We start from the raw sequence: 25,037 nt of genomic DNA on the forward strand, positions 1-25,037 counted from the left end.
TTTGAACTTATAAAACCAATATATTCAAACTTTAGGACCTTGACACACAATCACCCTCTCTATATATTTGAGATAATCAGGTCAGAATGAGTAAAATCAATCCAGACCCTGTTATGATTATTAGCACTTGCACTGGGGACCCTCTCATACTCAGCCAGTAGTCAAGCCTAGTTTTCAGGTTGAACTGGTTCATTCACAGCCTTAAATTAAGCTAACCCTTGAGATTGTATTACGTGGCAAAGATAAGTGAGCATGAAAGAACCTTTGAGCGAGTGGTAGCTTAGATAACAATTCACCATTATCAAGCTTTCATCATGTGGAAAATGCATTTGAGTGTTCCAATAGCCAAGTGGGGAAAGTAAGCTTTTTTTTTCTTGATAGTTATAGAGTTGACATGTAATGGGGTCATGGACAATTGGTCAATATAAAGAGTTGCTCTTTGATCACAACCCTGGTTGGGCCATATGACTCCTCCATGCAATGGAAAGAGAGAGTGCTGGAATAACCTAGACTATGGTCTGAAAAATCTAGTCTCTGTGTTTGCCATCTACTCTATCTATCATAATTGAGTTTTGATTCTTCACCAAAAAAACAAAAGTATTTGTCAAGAAAAATTTCACACGGCTCACTCATCCACTATCCACCTCAGAAAGGAATGGCATTTTCAGTTCATCAAAGTTATCTCATTGAATAAGGGACAACCTTAGACCATTTATACACTCAATGGCCCAACCCACATCTGGAGCTGTCAATGGGTCAGGTCTGGTTCTGGGCAAGGTGGACCAGTCCCGAATCGATTATTAATCGGTTCCTATAAAATAGAACTGAACCAATTATTAATTGAGATAATTGGGTCTTATCTGATTTAACCCATTTATACTTGACATCTACAACTACTTATGACAATAATAACTTACAACTTCATTTCTAATAATATAATATATTAATAAAAAAGATTGTAAATACTAAACTATTTAAATGTTGATAGAACAAGTGTTTTTGACCAAAATTATCTTATATGCTGTCTGTAAAGTTTATTCTTTTTGACATAAAATATAACAAAAAGTACAAAAAAATCAGAAAACCATTATATAATAATAAGTACTTAATAGGTTCAGGTCTTAACCAATTCCAAACAGGAAGAACCAGCCCCAACTCATTTATTAATCAGGAACCAGAACCGACATAATCGGTTTGATCAGTTCAGTTCTATCGGAAAAGATCCAACCCATTGACAGCTCTTCTCATATCAATCCTATACTTAATCCTCTGGTGAATATTATACAGCATGGCAGTAGCAACAGTTGATAGTCTTTTAACCAACAAAACCCTCAAAAGAGGAAAATAAAGAAAAAGGTATTTGCTTTACCACAACATGTGGAGTTCATCAAGATAAAATCTTTCCACAAGTGATGCAATAACCAAATCACAAATTCTTCTCAAGGATTTTCTTATATGTCATTAAATTTGAAATGACTTGGTTGCTTGTTCTTCACCAAATAGGGTGGTCATTCAGAAAATTCCCTTATAAAGAAGGAATAGCACTAATTAATGGTCCAATTCAAAAAAAAAAAAAAAATCTTTTAAGAGTTATTTCCCATTTATTAAAAAATGGAGTGTGCCCAAATCAACACACTGTTATTAGTAATTTACAATTCCTCATTTAATATCAGAAGTCTTATACGATTATAAAAGTGGGTTGGTAAAATGTAAAGAGGTCTTCTAAAATTAAAAAAAAAATGCACTTATTCAGATAAGTACATTTATTCATATTCTTTTATTTCCTAAATAAATAAGACAATGATCATTTTAGTCATATATAAACAAAACCATTATTAAAGGGGACAATTTTGTCTCATCCAACTTCCAAGTGTTCGGCAACTTTTTCCCCATACGAAAAAGTTATTTATCCACCTAGGAGATGGATATTCAGGAAAAATAAATTTTTCATGCACTCCACATAATCTGATAAAAAATAAAAAAAAAAAAAGAAACATGAGTTTTTTTTAATCAATAGGAACCAAAATCCCATTGGCCAACTCTCCCTTCTCTCAAAATCAAAAAAGAAAAAAAAAAAAAAACAGACTCTAAACTTTTAAACCCTAAACCATGCCCATAAATCTAATTTTAAGTATGAAATGACTATGGTAAAACACATGTCCTCCAACCTGATAAGAACCAAGTATTTTCTTAAAAGGTAAACTAAGAATTCCATTTCCAAGTCAAAGAGAGAATTTATGGCCCTAGACTACAGTTCCAAAAGGATGTTTGAGCAAACCCCATTGGGGCTGTGTGGTTCAGGAGTGAGCACAACGCTAACCCTCGGCCACATTTGACAAACCTATATAGAAAATGTGGCACAAGTCTAGAATCACCAAAGTTGGAAGCAACACTTGTACAGTCTTCTGGATGCCCCAAGTGACAAGGCACATTGAATGCTAAGGCTACCATTTCTGGGTTTATCTTCAATTTGCACAGTTTTCTGTTTCACATCTTTCTACTTTCAACATGAGAGCTATGTGGTTAGGTACTGTTGGAAAAAGGGTGTCCTGAACCATGATGTGTTCCCTCCTGATCAACTACCCTCTCTCCACGTATGAAACATGAAGATAGACCTACCATCAAATGGGTCAATTCTTAGAGATTTTCTAGACCCGAAATCTGCATAGCTAAATGTTTCTTTCTGTTGATTTCTTCGCTTTTATAGTAACCCATTCTATTTCTGAAACGTTTTACATTAAAAGCTTGTTATCACATAACCATGTCGACATTATAGCTTGAATTCTTAGCATTATGACTTTAGGAATTCCAATTATTACACTATCCTCCTTCACATGTTTTTTTTAAATTTAGGTCAGTAGTTTTGGGTTATTCAAAAAGGATACTAAATTTGGGTTCTGTTGTTAGAGATGTTTTGGGTTTTCTTGATAGAAAAGATTAAAGATGTTTATTTCAAAACAGGGAAAATTATAAAAACCTTCCATGGGTTTTCTAACAATTTAGGAGTGAGAATGGACCAAATCATGATCCAATTTGAATTTGAATTTGATTCTATTTTTCTGGATTCGGATATCTCCTGTTGGATTTCTGGAGCAGATCAAAAAAAGAAATATGATCCATTTAAAAATCGGATTGAATTTGAATCACCTTACATATATTTATATTGCATTATTGTAATTTGATTTTTTATATTTTTTATATTGTTTTATAAAAAGTCTATGTATATATAATAAAAATGTGTTTTTTGCATTTCTTTGTATAGACTTTTAAATTTTTTCTATTAATAATTTGTTATATTTTACAAGCATGGATAATCAAATCGGGTCAAATTAGATTTGGATATTCGACATTGTTAGTGGATTTGAATTTAAATTGATCTTTATAAAATCCGTCAGGACCATCAGATGGGATTCGGATTGAAGAAAAAATATATACAAATACCTGCCTTTTGCTAACTTTCTAGATGGAAATTACCGACATAATGCATTAAATTTTTTAAAATACCAGATTTACCTTTCATCAACTTCAATTAAATGTGCATTTACTTTAATGCCCCAAAAAGAACAAATTTGCTTCCCTATATTTCAGTCCAGTCTTTTACCTTATTCTATCCATATGATAAGAACAGGGTGAATTACCTTAAGTAAAGTAGCAAAGGATAAAATTAAGGGCCCATTTGGCTCACAGGAATAGAGGTCTGGAATTGAAATCAGAATCGGTCCAGCTTTTTGGTTCGGTAAAATTAGAATCTCATTCCTATTTTTGCTGGAATGACATTTCCCCATTTGAGGGAATGGTCATTCCCTCCCTTTCTATTGGGAATGAAATCCCATTTTAACTTATTTCAATTCCTATTTGAACCAAATACATTATGAAAATGCACCAATAGGATTTCAAAAGATTTTGATTCTGATTCCAACTGCCAATCAAACGGACCCTAAAATTTTAAATTGTTCACGATAGTACATTAACAATGAAAACGGAAATTTGATAACTTCAATATCTGCATTGCTCAAAAATCAAAAATTAATGGAAGGAAGGTATTTTGTCATGATGATGAAAACACATAGAGGTCCAGGGGGGGGGGGGGGGGGGGTTATTGTAGTTTTCCCAACCCCAACTCATAATAACACATTGAAATTTATAGTTGAAGACTGCAACTAATTTGGTGTTGCCCAATTTGGCCGTTCATGTATTTCTTTAGTTGAAGACACAACTAATTTTCTTTAGTTTTCTAAAGAAAATGGACCCCACTAGTTAATGTATTTCACTATTCTCACAATCTGGAAACAGTGAAAACACATTCTTCTCTGATTTCCATTTTCTCGTTTCCAAGTAGGTCCCACATACTATGTCACTGAGTTGAGATAATCGAAATTTCGGATAGTTTCGTTCCGTCCTACCCGACACGAAACACCGAAATTTCAAGGTATAAAATGAGGAATTACTCAAGAGGACCGGGGCCCACCTCTGAATTGGACCCATCAAAAAGATAGATTAACTCGCATTAAAATCTGCAAATAAGCTTTGTCAGAGATCATCGTTACTTTGCAACCAATCAATTCAGTTGGACGGCTGTGGATGAATGAAAGAGATGGATTGTTCAAAGTTCGAAGTTCAAACTTATCCCGAGTCTGAACATTCGAGCCAGACGGGGCCCACGCAGCCTTTTGACCCGCTTGTCATCATTTGACACGTGGTAAGAACTGGCGCATGAATCGTGGGCCCCACGTCCTACTGCTGAAAGTCGGCCATCGGCAGCGAATCAGCGCGAGCTCTCCTCGTCGTCAAGGAATAAAAAGAGAGACGCGGCGATTGATCGGTTGGGCTCCACGACCATCCACGTAGCAATTATTCAAATAGAAAAACTCTCCACGTTTCAATGATGAGATAAAAGAAGCAGTCTGCAGTCCCACCTGAATAAATCCTTCTCCAGTTTTTTTTTCTATAGTGTTTGGAGAGAGAAGTGGAAAACCGTTTTTTATTTAAAGAAAATAATTCTTTATTAAGTCACATGTATGTTTTTCGCAAGCAACCCCAAACACTACCGATTACCCAACCGCAAAAATAAAAATAAATAAATAAAACATTTTGCTATTTCCGCTAGCTGGTTTCCCAAAACCACGTTCCCTTCCCGACTTCTCCTTCAATTTTTTATTTTATTTTTAATATTATATTTTTATTATTATTTATTAATTAATTATTCGATGTAAGGTGGAATTTCATGTGAGGTTAAGGGTAGTTTGGGAAATTAAAGGGTGTACTTGTTGGCTGTGGCTAACAGTTAACGCAGAAAAAGCAAAAAATAAAAAATAAAAAAAGGAAAAAAGGAGGAGGAGAAGGCTGACAGCTGTCAAAGGAGGGGTAGTAGCGCATGTGCTATTGTTGATGAGACATGTGATGGACGCATGAAGGAACACCACGTCGCTATCGGTCCCCCCCTCTTAACAACGTGCTCCTGCCTTGGTTTGTGGGCCCAAATTGGTTTGACCGCCTGGGCATCCCTCACCCACGTGGTTTTCTCCGCCGAAACCAGAGCCCAACAACGCCCCAGAAGAAACAGCCGTCTGATTGGAATCAGAAGCCATGGGACCCACATGGAGTGACGTGAGATCCATCCTGCAGTTGGGACTACATTAATGATGGTAGGAGGTTATGCAGTATATCGGCTCTCAGAGATAAGGCACGATGTTAGGAGTGCGATGGAGCTTTGAGAAGGAAATTGGGGGGATGGCCGGATGGGGACAGGTAGTTGCAAGTGTGCCAAATTGGGCTCACGTGGGCCAAGCCCACTTTTTTGCTTTCTCAGGGAGGTCATACGCGGAAGGGGGGTTAAGAGCGCCTACCGGCGTACGACGTATAACGGCTGGGTGACGTGGAGTACAGAGTGTATGTACTTGCTCTCTTTTCTGGGAAAACACTTCACTTTGCTTTATTTACTTTCTACCTGAAACTGGAAGGCAGGTGAGGAAACGAGAATCAAAACGTGTCAACCGAACTCGGGCGCTCTGCCTGGTGTTTGCTAACGTGAGCCCTGAATCTAGGGTTACAACCTCTTGCCCCACGTGCTTAATTCTATCGAGACAAGAGAAAGGAGAATGCTACGGATCGCTCAGGTGGTTGTTTTTCGTGGTACTTGTGTTGCGTGCACGCCTGATCCGAGAAGGAAATGAGTTATCTTTAGGGTTTGTAATGAAGGCTTGGAACCGTTAGATCAAGGTTTGGAAAATGTGAACAAGGCTCTGAAACCGTTGGATCGGAACCTTTTACTCCATTTGTTTGCAATGCAATTTCATTTGCATCAGTGCAAATGCATGAGAGTCGAAATAAAAAGAATGCAAGTCCTGATATGATTCACTTGGAATGGGATGTGCTCCTCACTTGAGCGCCTTACATGCACATCCACCGTGCATTGAGAGTATCTCCCGTGAATAATAATTTATAAGTACTGGAGATGCTCTCAATGCATGGTGTGTAAGGCGCTTTATGTGAGGAATAGATCTGGTTTTCTTTTACTTAGGGTGAAAGATTAAAATATTGATATGTATCAATACTTATATGTATATTAATAATTTGATATGACCAATATTTTTTTATTTTTTATTTTATAATAATGAGAAGATTCTAGAAGAAATCTAAAACCCTTACAAAAACCAAGACAGAAATAAATAAAAATTTACACTCAAATCTCACATTTCACCTGTGCCAATGAAAAGCTGCACTGTAAACAAACTAGGCCAATGGAAAATGTCAGTTTGATTTGTTTCACTTATTGCATGTGTATTTGAAATCGACTTCATGTAGAAAACTGAAATATATTATTAAACATGTGCAAAATAGGATCTTAATTCATGATCATAATCCACTAATTGGGGTGTTTTAATTAGGGTAGGTGGTCCCATTATTTAAGTAATCTCATTGGTAATTACTCTTAATATTTCTAAATGTAAGATTGTTCAGATTTGATGAACATATTAAATTGCTACATTAAGTTTAAGCAAAAAATTGTTTCTTTTTTTTTTATTTGAATGACTATTGTATAGTTATCAACTATATCCCATGTGCAAGCTTTAATAGAAGAGATCTTAAGGAGAAGCCAGAAGCAAAAGTAGAGAAAAGTTAAAACTATGAAAATGGGTAGAAAAAATAAATAAATGGGTAAGACTACTCATTTTGATTCAGATTCCTCCAATTCCCCTTTTTATTTAATGTTATAAAACATTTTATAAGTGGATGCCATCAGAATAATAAATTAGAAAATTGGTTTCAGTGCAACCTGTTTTTTCATCAATAACTTACCATGAATCACTTTGAGAAACAATTAATAAATAAAAATAAAATATAAATTATTTGGAGGGTAGAGAAGCATAAAAAATTATTTTTATTAAATAGAAAAATATATTTACTTGGGCATATCTAGTTTTTTATAAAGAATCCACCAAGATCCACATTTAAAACAATTAACAAATAAAAAGTAAAACTAGAGAACAAGAATGACTAAAAATTCCCTTTTCCTTTTCTCAAGTAACCCACAAAGAACGACCACAGATAAGAAATAACAAATAAAAAAAATAACCAAGCTAATCAACAAAAAGTAATTTTAAAAATTCATCTTTTTTCCATTTCATTGTCTAAGCATATTCCACAAGCACATACCATGAATAATATAACATATATCAAGACTAAAAATAAGAAAGTAAAAGGCAGTGATTTTGGGCATAACCACATATCCACATTAGAAGACAAAAGATAATATATAGACAATAATAAAGAAAAATATTATTAGATAAGGACACTTTTATCCTTTAAAAAATAGCTGTGATACTGTAAAAAGGAGGGTTTGCTGAAATCACCACTAGAAAGAAAAAAAAAAGGAGAAAAAGACAACAAATTGGCCTTAGAGTGGTAGTTGGAAAGATGACATCATTTAATTATTTTAAAATTCTGCTATTAAACTATGAAATAATATAAAAAAAAAGGAGAAAAAGACAACAAATTGGCCTTAGAGAAAGATGACAATGGGTTTCATTTAATTATTTTAAAATTCTGCTATTAAACTATGAGATAATATGTATTTAATTTGATAAAAAATGCAACATATAATATAAATATGTTAAAGTGTTATAGTTCCCCAAAGATATGGTATTAACTGTCTTCACCATACAGTAAGATGGTATTTGAGAGTTGAGAGTAGTTGGGTCCATTTTATTGATTGGTCAAAGTAGGTTGTGTATCCTACACTCATGAATTTGGCAGAAAGCTGAGGTGGAATACAAAAATGAATCTACATATTTTGCCACGTCAGATACACCTTTCATTTTTTTTTTTTTTTGCCATACAAAACTTTGTCAGGTTACAGTAATAAAACCAGGAATTAAGTGTAGAACCATGGAGACAACAAAGCAAAATACAAGACAAATGAAGTATGTTGCTGAATAGGACTGAACAGTTACAAACATGGAAGATCCAAGGGAATCCCCAATTACCATCAGATGGACAGCCTAAGCCTAAGGCTTGCCATGTCAGCCCCTCACATGGAAGGAAATTCCTGTCACTACAGAATTTGGACCCTTGTATCTAGAATGATAAGATGGTGTGGCTAAAGGATGCAGTTGATGCAGGAAGATTCCATGATGAAACATGGTGGAGTACCTAATAAATGGACCCACATTTATTCCTCCCTTCTGCCCTCTATTTCCTCTGGCAAATTTCAGCCTAAATTTTGCTAATTGTTTTTAAGCCCTATTTTGAATGGTTAATGTTAGTTTGGAAAAAGTCCAATACAAGGTGGGGTATAGAGCTTACATGGATGAGGGGAGTGAACAATGACCCCATCCTATGATGATGAGGGCATTTTGGTCAATAAAAATATATAAATCCCACATATGCCCTTACTGCTTTCGTGGCGCCACTCGAGTTTTCGGTATCATTCTGCATTTTTTTATGGATAAATTAAAATTCTATAGCCATGATTTACCATAGAGGAAGTATCTTACAAACACCAACTTGTAAATTTTGTTCAAACTCCAGATCAAATTGGAAAATAATCAACTATTAAAATCTAGAAGTTTTCTGGTTCTGTATTTTAATAAAAAGCATGAATTCATTGACTCCTGCAGTCTAAACTATTAGCATACTGAGACCAATTGTAATTAATACAAAGATTAAAGACTCAACTGAGTGGAAGGAACACATGAATGAGTAATATATTTCAGAGGGGAGCCAAGTTGTTCAGGTACAAGTGTACAACCAAGGAGAAAATGTGGGCACAGCCACTAGAAAGAAAACAAAACGGGCACTGAACAAAAATATAATTCAAACAAATCTCTATGTATTATTAAATGTTGAGAAGTTGTTTAGTGAGATTGAATAAAGAGAAGAAATTAATTGGAGGCAAAAAATAATTATTAAAGATCTTTGCAATATCTTTTCGGTACGAGATTTGGTAATGTGGTCCACAAAATACAAATGGCTGTTAATAGAAAACAAAAATTTGATGAGAACAAAAGGTTAATTAATGAACAATGGAAGTAACTACATAATTGGATGCAGGCCTAACTGCCCAGTCTGATGAATTCCTTAGGGTTGTGTCAGTTTCAATGGAAAATGAGCAGAGAGAAATTTGTTTTAGGCTGAAATATTTGAGCTATATTCTTGTCTTTTTTTCTGATGAAAAAATTTATTTTTCTTTTCTTGTCATTTACATCAAAACAAATTCAAAGAGGTGGAAAATAAGGTTTTTTTTTTCTGTAAAAGGGCAGAAATAATAGCTGGAATATTTCAGTCTGAAAAGTTTTGTGTCCATTTTATGAAGAAACAAAGGCAGGCTAGCCAGATGAAATTGAATTACTGATCAGGCACAGAAAGGGAGATCCAAACAAGCTTAGAACCAGTATATATAGTCAGGTCTAGTAGGACGATAGTTGTTTGCTTCCTCATGTTAGGAGAGAACTGAACCAGAACAGTACTCTTTAAGCTGTAGACTTAAATACTTCATTAACTATGACGCCTATGAATTTCAAGTGAACCAAGATTTTGTGATGGAATATCATATCAAAAGGGAAAAAAAATAACTAAAACAAAACAGTTCATTAATCAAATTGAAATAGGTGACAGTTAGGGTCTGTTTGTTTGATGGTGATTCCTCCTTGTTTGGTTTAGATGGAAATCAAAATTGGATTCCATAAAATATATGACTTCTAAAGAGAGTTGGCATTTGATAAAAAGAAAAACACTTTGGGGGGGTTAAGTTATTTGTCTTTTTTTCTAAGAGTTGGAATGGCCATTCCCTGTTTTTTTATCTAGAACCATTATACTCTTTTCGAAGGTGGATTTAGAGCCATTAGGAATAGGGTTCAAAACCGCATCTTCCCTGAGGCTTACCTAGTTATGTGCCAATTGAACCACCACTCATTGTGGTGGATTCAACTCCACTCAATCAAACAGCTGGATTCAAAATGGGTCATTCCAATTCTGATTTCATACTTCTATTCTTACAAATCAAATAGACCCTTTAAATTCCAAATTATCCCTTATAGATATTACAACAAAAATGAAAAACCAAAAATTAATAATTTAAATTTGAAGTTCGTTATCCGCGTAAAATGCCCAGAAAGAATCGGCCTCATACATTCCAATTTTTTATTTGCAATTTGAGTTGCCACTACGAAAAAGTCAAAAAGAAACAAAAAATAATATAAATAAAGCAAAGGACATTGTGGTGAATATTATTTAAAAGAAACTCAAGTTGTTTATTAATTTATTACTACACATATCAAAGCGCACCAACCCATTTCAAGCACATTCATGAATCATGAGCAGAAACCATGTCACAGATCACCTAATTCTCCACGGAACCAAGTAGGGTTTGACTCGGAATATAATATTAACGTCTGGCTTTTGTGTAGAGATTGTATTAAAGCCCTTAAGTTGAAAAAAAAAAAACCCATATCTGTAAAAAAGAGGGAATAAAGAGAAATTGGATTTGCTTGTGTAAGAATGCTTTTTTTAAGGATAAAATATAGCAACACTCGGATCTGTTTTGAATGTGAATTGTTTGGTTTAAGACTTGAGGCTATTTTTTTGTTTGCGGTGCAAGTCTGACTCGGATCCAGAATTTGCACCCGGTTTATTTGTCTTTATTTATCTGTGGTAGAGATTTGCACTCTTACCAGATGTAAATTTTGTATTTTTGGTCTTATTTGGCATATTTGCAGTTACTGATAGTACAAATTTTATATCCCAAAATGCAAATTTTGCACCACCTTCCTCCTGACTCACTTGCAAATAAATTTAAAAACTGAATTAAATATAAAATAACATGATTACATTATATCAACAAGTGCTATTTTGTAATTCAAGACAGACCTTTTTTCTTTAATTAAGTCGGTAAATTGAGCACGTTTACCGGAAGGAAATTCAAGGACACCTGAAAATCATCATCAATGTCATCATTTACAAGGCCAAGACCAAGAGAGATAGATCATTGAAGCTTTCAACCACCCAAATTTTTAATCAAACAAAATAAATTGATTTTTTTTTTTTTTTTTTTAAAGAGGGTTTGCTTTTCCCACGGACTGGCATATGGGTGTCATGTGTGCTTGTTGATAACTTGATATATAAAGGAGTACAATTGTCGAGGGCACGTGGCACCTGGGGCTCATGTCTCTACTAGACACTAGACACATGGCTCAGAATTTTAAGCCCTAAATTAAAAAGAAAGAATTGCCTTATTTATTTACATTGAGAAAACGTGGAGGAGAATTATAGGCTATCAATGGGTCGGGTAGGTAGACCAGTCCCGACCCGATTATACTGAAAATTATATTTATTTATTTAAAAAGTGAAGTACATTTTAATCTTAATAAAAGTGATAGAAAATACTAAGTTATTTATATGCTAATAAATTACTTTTTTAATTAATATTATTTTATTTGATATCTATCAAATATCATTTCCGACATAAAATATGATAAAAATTATTAAAAATTTTAAGAAAAAAATATACATATTAAATAAAATAATTGGTTCCGGGTCTAAATTGGTTCAGAATTGATAAGAACCAGAATCGACCCAATTATCAAATCGGATAACCCGATGCATTGACAGCCCTAAAAATAGAGGTGTCAATTTCACCCATCCTTATGGGCCTCACCCCTCCCAAATCCATTGATTGGGGTTCGGGGAAGGTTTGGGAAAAACTTGAAACCCTGGGGTCGGGGGAGGGGGGGTGTATTTGTCCATTTCGTCCTAATTATATTATAAAACATAATATATATATATATATAATTATTAATGTGTGCCTAATATATTATATTGTATTATATTATACTATATTATATTGCATAATATAAAATAATTCTAAATAAATTAAAAAATAATAATAATAATAATAAATATACATAAGAATAATGACCGAAGCAGAGTGGGTGGGACATAAGAATGGGATTAGGATTTTTAGCCCCGCGGGAACGAAGCAAAACCCAGCCCCTCCTCCCCTCCCTCATGTCACAATCTTAATTTATTTTTATCTTTTTTTTCTGAGAGAGAGAGAGAGAGAGAGAGGTAGAGGTATAAAGTTAAGCAACGACAAGATATTTGAATTGTTCATAATGTTTGACATATAGAAGAGCATGTGGGAAGCACGAGCAAAAGTGAAATGCTTTCTTTGTACTATCTTTATATATTTGTCTTTCTATAAGTACATATAATAATAATAATAATAATAATAATAGAAATTGACAAAAGTATTTCTAATCTTCTACCTTGTTTTTTCATACATTAGAATTTCTTAGCTTCCGAGTCCAGTGAATGATCACACATAAGCAGTGGAAGTTTTCTTTTCTTCTTTTTTTTTACAGGTATACAAGAGTACGTATTTGTATTAATCTGCACTTTTTTCTGGTCCCTCGGAATTCCTCAGATGTCTTTTTCCTTGTATTCAACCCATGTGCAGAGAGGATACGACTAATCCAGATCACCAATCAGCTAGGGGACCCTTCAGATAGACAATGTGCTTGGCTTACTCAATCCACACCACACACCAACTCTGTACCCACCATGAATTGGTGCTCTCTCTCTCTCTCTCTCTCCCCACTTGGAAGTTGGAAGTTTCATATTTTTAATATAGTGCCAAAAGGGAAAAAAGTTCCAATGCTAAAAATTAAATGAAAAAGAAGGAATTGAATTTGCCATGTGATAAAGATTGTTGTGTTGGAGCTTGTAGACAATAAAGGAAAGAGGCAGGGATGGTTGGACAGTGAAGCACTTAATTGAAATAACCTTATTAGGCTGCTTTTGTGGATGAACCTTGTCTCATTCCATGTCTCCCGGATCAACTCTGTCCAATAAACCTTCCCCCTATTAACCCGTTTAATTAAATTTGGTGGAATCCCAATTCCTCTAACCCTTTTTCGTTTAAAGAAGTTGATTAGGTAGAATAAAATCCAACCTGGTCTTAGCTTATTATTAGTTGTTACAATTAGGTTATGTTTGGTTTGATATATATATATAAAAAGAGACAGGGAGAAGCAGAAAGTTGAGGGAAATTTTTTAAGAATTTTTCCTCTTTTTTTTTTTCTTATTTTCTGTCAAACCAAACATAGCCTTGGGATTTAATTTAGTCATACCAACTACCACTTTTATTCTGATTCTTTTTCTCAGCCTTATTTTATTTGTTGATTCATTTTTAAGGGATACAAATTAAAGTAAAGGGCAGCTCAATAAATAAAATAAAATAAAATAGCTGATTCATTTAAAACTTGTTCTAGTTGAGAAGATAATGTGTTTGGTCATTAATTAATTCATGGATTAAGGGAAGTCAACAGGTGATGAAAGAATCATTCAACAATCTTGGGGTAAACAAATGAGAAAAGTTGTTTCCGTAAGCATTCACAGATTCAGCAATCCAATAGGCGTGGCAAAGACAAGTTCAATTTTTCCACCTAGGACTAAATTATTTGTACTTTAATTTTATACTTGAAAGAAATTTTATTTCTTTAAGTACACTGAAATATTAATGCAACGTTCATATAGGAAATTTCATTTGGTACCCTATTATGTATTCATACTTAGGTGGCGTTTGATAAATCTAAAAATTCAGATTTGAAAAGTTAAAAAGATATTAAATGTGTCTAAAATCTGAAAAGAGGTATAGTTGCTTTTCTACTTTTTAAAATATCTTAATCCATGAGTTTGTTTGTATTTGATCAACCTTTTACCATCTGAAATTTATTAATTTTACTATTTTACCCCTAAAATATACAATTTGAAAATGTTGAATTCAATTTACATTATCTCATAAAAAATAATTTTCAACCTCAAAATAATATTGAAACAATATAAATTAAAAATAATAAATTATTAATTATTAATTAATAAATGAATCAATTAAAATTAAAAAAAATAAATAATGATTATAAAATATTAAAATAATTAATAATTTACATAAATAATTTTTAAAAATTAATTAAAAATTATTAGTTAATAAAAATAATTAATAAATAATAAATAACACAAGTAAATTTAATAAAAAATAATTAATGTTTAATAAAAAATGTTAAAATAATTAATAAAAATATTTTATAATTAATAATTAATAAAAACATTATTATTATTCACCGGAGTACCGAACCACCACTGCTGCTTCTTGCAGCGGTGGTGGCGGTGGTGGGGAAGACAGCGGAGGGAGAGAGAGAGAGAGAGAAGATAGGGGGAGAGAGTGAGAGTGAGAGAGAGAAGACAAGGGGAGAGAGAGGACAACAGCGGTGGCAGTGGTGGGAATACAGGCGAGAGAGAGAGAGAGAGCGAGCGAGCGAGAGAAGACAGGGAAGGAGAGAGAGAAAGAGAGAAGACGGGAGGGGAGAGAGCTGCCACTGCAACTTGCAGCGGCGGTGGCAGGAATACAAGGTGAAGAGAGAGAGAGAGAGAGAGAGTGAGTGAGAGAGCGAGAGAAGACATGGGGAGAGAAAGTCGTCATTGCAATTTGCAACGGCAGTGGCAGGAATATAGGGGGGAAAGAGAGAGAGCGCAAGCGAGAGAGAGAGCGCAAGAGAGAGAGAGAGAGAGAGAGAGAGAGAGAGAGAGAGAGAGAGAGAGAGGGGAGAGAGAGTCGTCGTTGCAAGTTGCAGCGGTGGTGGCGGGAATACAGGGCAAAGAGCGAGAGCGAGTGAGCGAGTGAGAGAGAGAGAGAGAGCAAGAGAAGACAAAGGGAGAGAGAGTTGCCGCTGCAACTTGCGGTGGTGGTAGGAAGACAGGGCGGAGAGAGAGAGGGGTTGAATGTTTTGGTTATTTGGGTTTGGGGTATCAAGGGTAACTCGGTTCATTTATGAAAAAATGTAAGGATATTTTGGACATTGGGCCAGCTCTGAAACACATCTGAACGCATTAAGAGCCAGCCCAAGGTCTGTGATTTTCAGATCTGAAAATTAGTTTCAAGCCCAGTTTAAGAGGTACAACCAAACAAGGGGTGAGGTTTGAAAATTAGTATTTTCAGATTTAGACCTCTAAAAAGTGCAATCAAACGGCACCTTAGCTTTTAATTAAAAATGGACTAGTACTTCTTCATTTGAACCAGTTGACTTGGCAGACCGGATTTAGTAGGCAAACTATGAGTATGCATATAGAGTCCGGATTTAGTATGGCGGGTCCTAGTCTCATGGTGAAATGTGCAGTGTTAGATGAAATTGGTAGAGGGTTGGAACATGTTTTATTAGATGAAGATATCTGATGTAACCGTTTCTGGTCACGTACCAATTTTTGTGATGTATCATTTTTTTTTGCTAAGTACCTCGTCATTTGACCTGCTCCCAGGAGAGGATGGTGGAGCTCCCTGGTGGTGAATTGCCTAGGGGAGCGCTATGTCGAGCTGCCCGAGCTATGCCGAGCTGGGGAGAGCTATGCCGAGCTGCCCAAGCTATGCCGAGCTGGGGAGGACTATGCCGAGCTCCCTGATGGCGAACTGTCTGGGGGAGAGCTATGTCGAGCTGGGGAGAACTATGCCGAGTTCCCTGATGGCGAACTACCTGGGGAAGAGCTGCCGAGATCCCTAAGGGTGAGTTACCTTGGTGGACTCGTAATTTGACCTGCTCCTAAGCAGCCTGTAACTCAGAGGGTGGTGGAGCTCCCTGGTGTAGCGCAGCCCGACTGCCCTCTGCATGAGGTGATATCCTCTCCTTCTCCCTAGTGGTGAGCTACCTTGGTGGACTCGTCATTTGACCTGCTCCTAGGCAGCCTGTAACTCAGAGGGTGGTGGAGCTCCCTGGTGCAACGCAACCCGACTACCCTTTGCATGAGGTGATCTCCTCTCCTTTGTAGGCGGCGGGAGCTGAGGGACCTGTGAGAGTTCTATCTTTTCCTCCTCTTCGTAGGTGGCAGGAGCTGAGGAACCTGCGAGAACTGAATCAGAGGACCCAGGGGTATTTACCCGGCGGGGACTCTCTGATGCCTAAGTTAGCATTCTGATTGCAGAGAGCTTGGAGAGAAATGAGAGAGCTAGAGAGTAGGGATTACCTCCATTTTTCCATTCTCTCCTCCTTTGTCTTTGGGGTCGGAGTCCTTATATTGCGGTGTCCAATCAAATCAGGCGTAACCACCTCTATCAAGTCAGGCATAACCGCCTCTGTCTCTCTGCCGCAGCCGTTACTGCCAGAGCTAAGGTGGCGAGTGCAGGCAGTTGTTGCAGAGTACGGCTCTGCCAAGCAAGGGACAACTCTCAGGGCTGGCAAGCACGGCGCCGCCTGGCGAGAGACGTGGGTGCAGGTCTCCGGATCTGTCAGGTACGGTTGCCAGGCAGGAGATCTTCCTGCGATAGGCCGAGCTGCCCCTAAGTGGCGAGCTACTTATGCCGAGCTGCCTGTAAGTGTCGAGCTCTTCGTAAGACGCCAGGCTGCCTGTGGAGTGGCCAACTGCCTATGCCGAGCTGCCTCTAAGTGGCGAGCTCTTCGTAAGACGCCAGGCTACCTGTAAGTGCTGAGCTGCCCCTAAGTGGCGAGCTCTTCGTAAGACGTTAGGCTGCCTGTAAGTGTCGAGTTGCCCCTAAGTGGCGAGCTGCCTATGGCGACGAGCTCCCTGGTGAGCTGCAGTGAGGTGCCTAGTGTCATAATTCCACTGGAGGGTCAAATCCGCCCTCATCAATTTCATTTTATTGACACCTATTATAAATATATTTAAAGCAGAATTTTTAAGGGACAGTGTCAATAAACTGATTATGTGCTTATTCATCGTTCTAACCAAATGTGCCTAGAATTTGACTCCCTTGAAAGTTGGAATAGTACAATGGCAGGACAAGATTGGTATAATCAAAATTAGATTATTGGGATTAAGACATGAGTTGAATCAAAATGCTTTGATTGATTAAGAAAGCTTGAAAGAGTCTATGGGAAAGAAGAAGAAAGGAAAACAAAACTTCATGACCATTAAGGCTCAAATTGTTTGCAGAAATTTGCATTGGTGTAAATGCATAGGAGTGTTGAGTATAAAATTCTGCGTTGTTTCCGAATCAGATTCGACTTAGCTTGTATGTTTGTGGCAAGTAAAACAGGAAATAACATGAAAGTAGTTCCTATTTTATATGAAAGAGAAGGGAGGTAGGAAGAGGGTTATTTGTGGTCCAAACAAATTGATGCAAAATTGAATAGAGATGGAGGCTGATAAGACTAATTAATTAAAGCTAATCTCAATGAATATAGATCACTCTGAGATTTGGATTAGAGCATGCATCAATATTTGCTCGATCCATAATTGAAGTTGGGCATCAGTGAAATTTGGATTAGAGCATGTGAATCCCCTCAACCTCAACCAAAACATATTGTAGCGATGGGATGTGACGGGCTCACCAATCCATGACCGAGTCAATAATGGAGAGAGTGGCCATTAATTATTCATGCATGCATGCATGGAGGATGGTGTCTGGTGCAGTGTCATCTTGCTTATTGTCGGCAGCTCAATTGTCACGGCGATGTAATATTGTACTATCCCACCTTTTGAAAACACAGTTAATTTGTCCATCAAACATCAATCAATGAAACCAAACATGTTTTGAAGCAGCCATGGAATTCCCTGGTGTTTGATAAAATTACTGAAAGAAGCACTAAAATTAAGTAGTGTAATGGTGAAAATTAACATTCTAAAATTTGAAAACAGCTCAAATTTAGTGGGTCCTAAGGTACTGAATTACCAAATGGGTTTCTTTATTCCATTTTTTTTTTCTTATACAGTCTTGAGCTTTTTTCCTGGCTACCCAGTTGCCCACAGATTTACGGGTTGAAGGATTACACAGTGCAGAAAGCGGCCAGCCCCTGCCCCACCTGCTCAGTGTGTCACCATGGTCGAGTTCTTTTCTACTTCTTCCTCTAAATCCTACTCAAGTCAGAGCTTGTCAATTTTCCATGAATCTGACAGGTGGGCTCCCTCTGCGAAAAAAAAAAAAGTTTTTGCTTGCACACTGGTTAAATGTTCATTCACCTTAACTGAACCTAGACGGATATTAGTTCTAGTTATGATGAGGTTAGACAAAGGTACTCAGTTGTTTGATTATGGCTTTTAAAACCTGTAGCCACTGGGATTTTCTACCACTGGAGACTGACAATTTAGATGCCAAAAAGTCATCAATCTAATGAAGGATCCTATTAAGTAACCTTATTTGTAAGTTTTAATTTTCTGTACCATATATATCAGCCCTGTGACCTTGGATTAAGACACTATTTGAAACTGTGTCTAATCACCTAGAGTAAAGTTTGGGGTATAAAAAGAAAAATCACTCAAGAGTGTTTGATTAATTAATATGATCCATGGATCTTGAGTGATAACATTTGCAATAACAAGGTTTTAATGCTAAAGGCGTAGTGTCTCAAAAGATGAGGCGTAAGCCTCAAAAATTAGCAAACAAAAGTAATTAAAGTTTATAAATGATAAAAATAATATATAATATAATAAGTTAAAATGATGAAAGGTACAAATATCCATAAAATAGAATTTTGTAAGTAATAAATTTTAATTTTTAAGCATTAAATAAAATAAGAATTAATCATCTAATAATTATAAGCATTTTACATTTTATGTTTCAAAATGCAATCTTACAAAATTATTCATATGAAGAATCATCTATATAATGGGCCTTAGATTTATGGTCATCCAACAGTTGTGGAGAAAGGAAACAATGCAGTTGATTTGATCTATGCAAAAAAAATCAATAAAAATAAAAATAAATCTATTAGGAAAAAATAACAAAAATAACAAATTTGGGATGTTAAATTAGAATATTAAGAAAAAATTCCACTTGATTTATCCAAGAGAAACTAATAACTTGATTGGCCTTTTTTTTGCATTGAACTCTCTAAGGCTAAAGTACTAAGAGAAACTAATAAAAACTTGATTTGACCCATAATTATTAAAGTGCTTTTTCTATATATTTTAAACTATAAAAATACATAAAAATATGTATTTTTTGCATGAAATCACTAAATAATGTTAACATTTGAAACTTATGCCTTTTTACACTTTGAGGCTTGAGGCTTACGCCTTATTTTGATGAAGGTTTAAGGCTTAAGCCTTGAGACAAAATCAGAGCGCCTCGCCTCAAGGCATACACCTTTTAAAACAATGTGCAATACTGAATGTCAATGAAATGTTTCTTTATTTGATCATTGGTGGGTTCATGTTTTAGTAGGGGATCACAAGAAAGTGCAACTTGGATCTATTCAAATTTATCAGAAAAGGAATGAGATGTTCTTCTTTATCCTTTAGGCTGCGTTTGGTAAGAGTGCAAATGTCAAACCAAAACAGATTTGTAGCCCAGCTTGATTTGCAAGCTTTTGGTAATAAAGGATATTTACTTCTAAAATAATCATAAAAATGTTTTCTAATCCACGTTTGCACTCATTTAGGGAGCAAAGTTTTATTCCAAAAAAAAGCTGCAAACTTTGCACTCGTAGTTTGCATTTATGTTCATTCTGATATCGAACGGTTTTATGCTCTTCCTGATGCCACAAACAGCCAAATTGCTGGATTTTTTTTTTTACATTTACACTCTTTTAGTGTCCAATAAATTTGTATTCATTTTCCCACCCATCACAACTAAATAAAACGCTAGCAATTAAAGGGTGCAAAGGAAAACTGTGTTTGCACCCTCAAGTTTGAACAAATTAATTTGCATCTATTAATAACTGTATATGTATGTGGAATGAAATTCAAATTCACACTTATTCAGTTATTTGCATTGTTTTCAAACGCAGCCTTACGGTTCATGAAAAATGCAAATTTAGTTTGATTTAGCCTTGACAAAGCTAGATATCTACCTTTTTCCATATTGACCAACTTTTACTGCAAAAGTTTGTTTTGGTAGCAAATTTTGTTCCAATTTTGATAGCAAGCATGTCAGTACAAAACAAAGGTTGGTTCCTTCTAATTCTCCAGAAGTCATATTGCAACAGCCATACACTTCTTAATTATTCAGGTTAGTCTTCCTAGTTAAGCAAAACGCTTAGAAGATTAGGAAATTCTTTGTTTACCTTCATTTTATGCACAAAGAAACATAGGCTAGATGATAAAAGATTTGCACATGCCTAACATGAGAAGGGTTATTGAGGCAAAATCTATGAGTTTACATCTTCGTCCCACAAAGCGTACCCCACCAACACCCTATCTGCACATCTCAGCATGCATTGGGAATCTCTCTCATACTTGTTGATGTGGTAAAATCTGACTACTCTCTGCTGGAGACGATCTGGCTGCCAGCAACGACGAGAACTGAGGTTCCTGCAAGAAAGGAGTCAAAGATCCCAGGGTGGCTTACCCGGCGGGGACACTCCGATGGCTAAGTTAGCACTTAGTAGTAGAGAGCTTGAAGATAATATTAGAGAGCTAGAGAGCAAATATTATGCATCATACCTTTGCCCCTGGGGGGTGAGGTCTTTATATACTAGAGTCCTTGCGGGTTTGGTGGAGCAGTTCCCAGATCCTCACTGTGATGGGATCCGTTTGCGTGTTAGGTGGGGATAATGCCACCATCCGGTAAGGTTGCCCACTTCCGCCTGTATCGGGGAGTGGGTGAGCTAATGTAGCCGTTACGAAGTACGGTCCCATAAGATGCGGGGTACAGTGGTGAGATCTTCGGGGTTGTCATGCGGAGGTCGACCTGACTAGGTAGCAAGCTGCCTGTGAAGTGTCGAGCTGCTTGGTGGCGAGCTGCCCGACATGCTCTGAATGCCGAAGTGCCTTAGTACTGAGGTGATCTCGACCCGAGGTAGGCTTGCCTCGGGGTGGATTCTTTCCGATGTGGTCCATCTATCGGTTCGATCTGTAGCGGATTTGATATCGCTATCCTGATCGCGATCTGATACTGAGGTGATCTTAGTTCGGGATAGCTTCAATTCGGGGTATCAGGGTACCCGAGGTTGCTTTGTAGCGAACTGATCATGCTAAGTTGTCACTTGTGCCGAGTCATGTCCACGTGTTGATCTGATCATGTTGAATTATCACTTATGCCGAGTCACGTCTACGTATCTCCTTATTACGAGGTCGGGCCAAATTTCCCTTCATCACTTGTCATTGGGAGGGTATTTTCTATTCACAGTTGGAATGTGTTGTGGGGCGTTTTGAGGTGCAGAGGTGAATTCAAAATCTATGGCATAGGAACATTGACAAAAAAAAATGTAAACCAATAACAAAACAATATGTTATAAAAAAAATGTAAATCAATGAAAAATAGATTATGATGTTTTTAACGTGATTAGTTAAAATGTTGATTTGATGTCTCGCAAATATTTGTTAAAGACTCAATAATCCATCAATGCAAATGTGATATATTGCTCCCCACTCTACATGCTTAATATCACAAAAACTACAGAAAAGGAAAAAGAGAAAAAGAAAAAGCACTGATTCAGATTGTACATCGACCCTGAATGGGGCTTTGTCCCGATGAGGCCAACTTGGCACGGGACCATTCCTTACTAGCCTAACATGATGTGGTCACTGATCAGGCTCACCTAGGTTCGTTTGCCTCACTCGTTACTTTGACTTCATTTCCAAAATAAGGCCCAGGGTCCAGATGCCTATATCTACAAGTTCTAAACTTTAGGGTCAGGTTGCTATTAGACCTATCTTGGCCCATTAAAGCAACCTAGACACAGATTTTTGTCTTTGCACATGTCCCTTTGTCTGGGTTTTATCTCTCAGTTTGTTAAACTTCACTTCTCTCTTCTTCTGAGATTCCTAAAGGCTTCTAACAAGTAACAACCCACACTTCTTTTCCTTCTAAAGGATATTGCACACTCTCTACGTTAGCTAGAATTTGTTAAGTGCCCATTTGGGAGGGCTGAAGCACAGTGGCTTCTGGCTTTCTGAAGTGGGCCCTGCATAGACAGCTTCTAATTTATGTTTGGCAAAAAAAATCTAAATGAGCCCAAATGGACTGCTAGCCAGTCATTTGAAGGACTGCCCACTTCAACCTCTTTAAGTCCTAGCTAGTTTTGGGAGGATTCAAGCACAGCGGCTTCTGACTTTTTGAGGTGGGCCCCATATAGATTTGGTGAAAATTAATTGATTTAATTAATAAAATCTAAAAAGATATTTGGTGAAAAATTCGAAAAGCCCAAATCGGCTGTCACTTAGCCATTTGAAGGGCTGTCTGCTTCAGCCTCTTTTAAGTGCCCATTTGAGAGGGAAGAAGCACAGCGGCCTCGAGTTTTCCAAGGTAGTTCATCTGTTCATGCACGGATACCCTTTAACCTAGGTTTGATGAAGAATACAGAGACCGTTTTGGAGGGTTGAACCAATAAACATTCAGTTAAACTGGTTCAGCTGCTTTTAGACACTCTGAATAAGCTATCTAAAGAGGCTGAAGCGGACAGCCCAAAAAACAACAGACTGACAGTCGATTTGGGCTCTCCATATTTTTCACCAAACATAGTCTAAAGGCTGTCACTATAAGATCCACCTTGAAAAGCCAGAAAAGCTGCTGTGCTTCAACCCTCTCAAACGAAATGATCACCCAATAACTTATATTCACTTAGAAGAAACTGAACTCAGCTGAGAGCTTTCTTAACATGGGCTTATAAAAATTGAAAAGGCATCCCAACACGAGCCTAGCTCTCAAAACCCTAGCAAGCTTCACGAATCCTAGATAATCTTATGTGCAGTACAAACTGGTGTCGCATTTTGGATTTGCATGTCTTCCATTTCTTGGAACTTTGTGTTGTTCTCAGCTGTCTAGTATCATTGGAAGATTTTCTTGGAAAGCGATGGGTGCAAGAAGGTCCCGTGACAACATGACCCACATTGATTCTAACTTTCTAAGCTTCTAATGGGTGCAAGAGAACCCTACGTGGGTCGTGGGTGACCATTGTCCTTGAGTCTATCACATAGATAAACTCCTCCATGAATTGTTTATTTTTCAGAATTGTGGAATTAGGGAAATTTATTTTTCGGTTAAGTGATATCCATCTCCTCGGTGGATAAATAACTTACTCATTTAGGAGGAAAGTTGCCAACATTTGAATGAGACAAAAATGTCCTTTTTAATAATGAATTTTTGTGGCTAAAATGGTCATTATCTTATTTACATGAGAAATAAAAGAACATGGGTAAATGCACGGGCAAATAACTTACTAAAAAACGAATAAAAGAGAAAATTGAGCATTGCTTTTCCTTGTATGGTCTGCTATCACTTCTTACCTTTCGGCAGCATTGACTTCTATCTAAAAACAAAAGTGCCATGGCCCAATGGGATTTTAATTACCATTGACCAAGAAATCCATATTCTTTTTTCAGATTTATGTGGGAATCGGAAAAGTTTATTTTCCTGGGTAAGTGGGTAAATAATTTTCTCATAGGTGGAAAAATTGCCAACACTAATGTCTATTTTAATAATGGAATTTTATGACTAAAATGGCCATTACCTTATTTACATGAAAAATAAAAGAACATGGGTAAATGCACTTACCCGAATAATCTTTCCTATAAAACACTTACCCAAATAAATAATTTACCAAAAAACGAACAGGGACTCATTGTATGCAGTAAATCAGTAACTATTCTTGGGTGTTCTATACAGAGGTCGCCCTAAACTTGCGCCAAGCCATCAACCAAAGCTTTTTTTATTGTGGAAAATGACATGATAATTGCTTTTCTGTGGTCCTTCAAACAGTGATTAGTAGTAAAAGAAGTGTCTCCAGCACAAGAAATGAAAAGAGTGTGACTGGGGACTATTAAAAAAAATTCTAGATTCCAAAACTTTTCTATTAAATGATTGTCATAATTTAATTTCCTTGCAGTACTACTACCTGAAAATGCAAGGTATAAAGTGAGTTTGACCCACCAGCAGTATTAATTGTTTGAAAATTTTCCTTTACCTTCTCTGCCAACACAAATAATGAGTGAAATTTTTTTTCTCTTAATTTGTTATATTTTCTTGATAAACAAAGGGTCTCTCTTAACTTTTGAAAAAGGGGTTTCATAGTTGCTTGAAATCATATGTATGGTCTCAAAAGGGACTATACAAGTGTGGAAGCAAATAAGTCTTTTTATTTTAATCTCATAGGACAAAGGTGCATTTGTGGTGGTTAAGGTTCAATAACATCAGTAGCTAGGAGAAAAAAATATCCTAATGATGAATGTGTGTATGAGAGAGAGAGAGGTGGTCCAAGAAATTTGACACAAAATATCTGTATTTCAGTGGTCCAAGGCAAGAAAGGGATGGAATTGTGAATTCCTAATTAGCAACACTGATGGAACCCTCTTACAATTTGTAGGTGAAGTACGGAATTGTAAATTCTTTATATTTTCTCTGGTCTTTTGGCTGTTGGGTATAAAGGAGTGGTGATGAATTCATAGTCATTATTTAAAAGCATTTCTTTTTTCCTTCTTCCTTTTCTTAATTTCCCTTTTCATTTTCATATCCCATTTTGAGGTTTGATTTGTTTGGATATGATGCTCAAAAGATTTTCCATTTCTTTATTTGTTACCTTGTTTTCCTTGTTTTTTTCTTTTCTTGGGGAGGTGTGAATGGCAACAAAAGGTCATTGTTGCTTTCAAGTTTAAAA

The sequence above is a fragment of the Nelumbo nucifera genome, chromosome 4, assembly GCF_055504915.1.
Source record: "Nelumbo nucifera cultivar China Antique chromosome 4, China Antique-T2T, whole genome shotgun sequence".
In the NCBI taxonomy this organism is placed as follows: domain Eukaryota; kingdom Viridiplantae; phylum Streptophyta; class Magnoliopsida; order Proteales; family Nelumbonaceae; genus Nelumbo; species Nelumbo nucifera.